Genomic DNA, 4,945 nt, shown 5'->3' with positions numbered 1-4,945 from the left:
CCCATATATCAATTAAAAGGTGTACAACATCATCAGATGTGAGCATACATCACATTATAAAAATGTAAGCCCAACGTTACCTAAATGTCACACCCAAAAAACCAGGAGGGGGAGCAATAGGAAGTTGAAGTTCTCTGTTTTGTCCTATGCCTTTCGTATTGGGAAAGTATGCGTCATACATAGAAATCAAGAGATAATAGAATGTAAAAATTAAAAAGTAAGAGATAGATAACCTTTTAGAACAAATTGCATTCAAAATTACCATAAAAGCATAGATGCATGGAGATGAAGTTCTTTATTCGACTTAAACATCCAAGTTTGACATTTCATTAGGTTGAAAGCTAAGGATAAATGGAGAATTTATTCTCTCCAATAAGATAAAATGAGCTAGAATGTACAACTTCCGTCTCATTGTCATATAACCTACTTTAATAAAGAATAAAAGAAGAAGCACGAAAATGAAAAGAATCAAACACAAACTATTCAAGTGACTTTATAGGCAACAAAATACGGGCCATTAGTAAAAGTTTTCTCAACTAATACTTCAAAATCAGCCACAAATTCTTTTGATAAACTATATAACAAGAAGAAGAGATTCCATACAAAAATATGGTCTTCAAAAAAAGACATTCAATCCTTTATACAAGCAAGGACCTCATAGGTGCACCAAAAAAGAAACTAGAGATAAAAAGGCTAATCCTTACATTTACAAAATCTAAATGTATACCTTTAAACAATCTCTCCCTCTCCTTCCATACAACCCACATAAAAGATAACATTGCAAACAACCTATCCACTGATAAGGCGACATAATTCAATTTCCAAAAACATACCTTATAACAAATACTAGTAGTATGGGAGACAATAGTCAAAATATGCTAATAACTATCATTGTAAAACATCGAAAATCCAAGACGTGTCTTAAAGCCTAACATAGGTACAATGGGGTCTAAACACTATTTTAATTATATAGGTCATTTAGGAAGTTTAGGAACCAAAATGTCTAAGAACGTCCATGATGTTCGGAAACTAGTTCTAAGGAGTACTAGTGTGCCTTAGCCTATTAGCTTTTAGAAGTTTGAAATTCATTAAATAGGTGAAAGGGTTTATAACATGTTTTAAGGTGATTCGTGATCGAAACGTTCTGGAAAAAATCTTCAAGGACCAACCAAGGATCATTGAGGAGGACCCTTGCAAGTTGATGTCAACACAGTCTGGGCAGTGTGCATCGATAAGATGCAGGAGACGATTCGTGTATGGATCGACGGGGCATCATTGCCAACTATCAAAAAAACCTATAAAAATGTAGAAATCCCCTGCCTGCCCTTCAATGGACCAACGATTCATCAATCGTTGTCTCGTTGATGCGGTCTACAACTTTTCTGCACGTTTTAAATTAAGTTCATTAAAATAATTAAGGGGTTTAGGGGTTATTTATGGATTAAAGGATGATTAATTAACTAATTTAACTCCCCATATAAAGACCCCAACCCTCGTTAATCGAAACACAACTCACAAGATAAACTCTCTTCCTTCTCTCTTCTTTCTCTCTATTTGAAGACACCATTGAAGACAAGCTATGGGAAGGTTTTCAGGATTAAAAGGGACGACTTAACCATCAGATCTTCATCAAACTCTGAGGTATGGGATCTAATTCACATTTTGGACTTCTTTCCTAAAAGGTCTCTTTCAATGTATTTCAAAAAGTTGAGTTTGAAGTGGGTTTCATTTAATTACGAATTTGATGTTATGAACTGAGTTGTTTATGGTTTATTTAGGATATAATGGATTTATTAACATGTATTTTAACTTTATTATGATAAAATTTTGATAGTTTGGTTTAATTTTAAAAATATGATCCTTAACCCTTAACCTAGGTTTGATCTTGATGTAAATTGAATTCTGATTGATTCAATTAAATTGATTATTAGTTAAATCACTATTAAGTGATGTTTTTACACAAATCAAGAACAAATTAAGATGGATTCTAGTCTTCAATACTAGTTCTGGAGAAGTGATCTATGTTATGAGAATTGACCTAATTATCTTGTCTTAAGCTTTGAGTTAGTATTGAATTATTATGTAGTGGTTCTTCTAGCCTTATTATCATGTTGGTTTTTGAATTATGTTAATGTGATGGCCTAGTTTTGTGGAGTTATGGGTGATATTTAGACCCTTTTGATTAACTATGAAGGAGACTTGGTAAGTCCTGTAATCCCTATTGACTTTAATGTGTGCTTAATTGTGATTGAGAAAAGATGATTGTGTTGGAGTATGCCTTCTTTAGGATTGATAGGGTGGTATAATGTTGAATTTAAATGTCTTAATTATGGTTTTGAGTTTAGTTAAGATGTAAATTCTATAAGGATGGTGGTGTATACCAATGTGCCTTATTAGGAAGAGATACGCAATGTGTTAACCTCACCTATATGAATTGTGATGAAAGGATTTATACTCATACAATTATTATTTAGCCATTAATGATGATGATTATACAAGGGGTAGATACTATGACCTAAACTAAGATATTATTGATAATTAAAGGCTTAAAGACATTTCAAAAAAGGACTCTAGCTTAGCACCGAGTGAACTAGATTGAGGAGTGTTCCTTCCCACATAGGGAAGGTAGGAGCACTCAATTACTTTTGAGATTTGAGACTATAATGAATGTATTATAAATAGGGTCCCAACTATATATCCTAGTACTTGAACAATGTTTGACTCATAGGAATACTAGCTAGTGGATCCACGTTGTTGATATGTTTTATGTTTTGGTACTACCTTGGCATGTAGACCACCTTTTCGGTGTAGGATTTTACTACACCAGATTCCACACTAGATCATGTGGTCTATGTAGGTTAGGACAAGATGATCCCAAGAGGTATAATGAAGTAAAGAATTGAACTCTAACTAGGATAACCTAAGGGGTGTAGCTTAGTCTAGGTAGGGGTATGGGACTCTACCTAAGCATTGCACTATTTAGCCTTGAGGGGAGTCTTAGGAGGATGTTCTTATATATATTTATGTTTTGATTATATATTATATGCATATGATTAACTTGAACCTTATTTATACTATATGTTGACTAGTTCAATTATTAGTACGTGTTGTTTTATAATGTTAAAGTAACAATAAATGTATAACTAAATGTCATGTTATGTGAAGTAGGGTGTTATTAATGATTCTTGTTGGGTTACTTGGTTGAGTATGGTTATGGGGATTTGCTTGGTCATTGCACTCGTTAACTTGATAGGGGTTCATGTATAGTTGTCTTACAGTACACCATTTTAGGCCTACGACAACACCACTAAAGTTTAGCCTAAACTAGCAAAAGTGTGGCCTTTGATAAAAGGTTGCACTTTTGGACTTTCAACAATATTTTTTAAGGGGTGATCAAAGTAGCGTAACCTTTTACATTAGGCAACACTTTTTAAATTTTGCCATCTTTGACAACACTTATAAAGCGTAAAGAAAAAGGTATAAGGGCACGGTTTTTTGCAATGCATTAGAACCACCTATTTTACACTATAATACACTTAAAAGTGTTGACTTTGCAGTGTATAGGTCACACTTCAAATGTGTTGCCTTTTATAGGTCATCTAGAGCAACTCTTATCAAGTTTTGCCTTTTATAGATCATCTAGAGCAACACTTATAAAGTGTAACTATATATCTCATCTAGAGAAACACTTATATGTGTAACTATATATTTCATCTAGAGCAACACTTACAAAGTGTAACTTTCTACCTTTTCTAGAGCAACACTTACAAATTGTAACTTTATATCTCATCTAGAGCAACACTTATAAAGTGTAACTATATATGTCATCTAGAGAAACACTTACAAAGTGTAACTTTCTACCTTTTCTAGAGAAACACTTACAAAGTGTTACTTTATATCTCATCTAGAGCAACGCTTATAAAATAAAACATTACCATTCGTCCTACAACAACACTTTAAAATTGCATATATTTAATATACATATATAATCACATAATTAAATCGAAGCTATATATTTCAAATAAACTTTGAGAAAAATCTCTTTTACAATCAATACTCAGATAGTTATTACTTAAAGATCTATAATATCAATAAATTCCACAAAATCAAATGCTCAACGTATATGAAAATAGTACAAAAAATCATCATTGTTCACTATAAAAGATCGAGTTTAGTTTTTTCAAAAATTCAAATTCAACTGCCGGTATTTTTATGTACATTCAAAATAAAATTATATGTTAATAAAATAAATGTGAAAGTGCATAATGGGAGAGTATTCACGGTAAGCAAACCAATACAAATCAATATAGAACATTTATTTGTACATGAATTCTAGGTTAATGCCTTACTTATGGTGAGAAATTGTGGGAAATATTCTTCAGTGATGCCTTCCTTATGGTGAGAAACTGTGGGAAATATTCTTCCCTGTTTTCTTACCAACACAAGGATCTCAAGAGACTCCCACTTACTAAAACATGAAGCAATTCTTGTATGTTTTAGTAAGGAAAATGCCAGTACCATGCAGCTACAAATTCAAAATCTAAAAGTAAAGGAAAACGCCAGAAGCAGTAGTAGTAAGTAAAGAGTTTACAACCAAAAATCCAAAAGTAACGCCAGATTTCAAATTTAACAAAATCTTAGGAGTAAGCCCCATCAATTACAAATGCAGACGCTGTCAAAATGCAGTAGCAGTAGCAATTAGTATCAACAAGAAGTCATGTTTTATATGATTCGAATCAACAAAAAAACAAGAAAGATATAAACACCAAATCCACACCAACTTCCCATAGAATGCCTGAATAAATAACATGAATATCACATAATAAAAAAAAAGAAAACGATAAAATTTGGGGATTCAAATGCCTAAAACCAAAACAATATAGAAAGAGAGGAAGAAAAGCCGCAACTTAATCTTAAATAAGGAACAAAATACAACAAAGAAATA

This window comes from Solanum lycopersicum, chromosome 12 (genome assembly GCF_036512215.1).
Source record: "Solanum lycopersicum chromosome 12, SLM_r2.1".
In the NCBI taxonomy this organism is placed as follows: domain Eukaryota; kingdom Viridiplantae; phylum Streptophyta; class Magnoliopsida; order Solanales; family Solanaceae; genus Solanum; species Solanum lycopersicum.
This window is presented reverse-complemented; position numbering follows the sequence as displayed.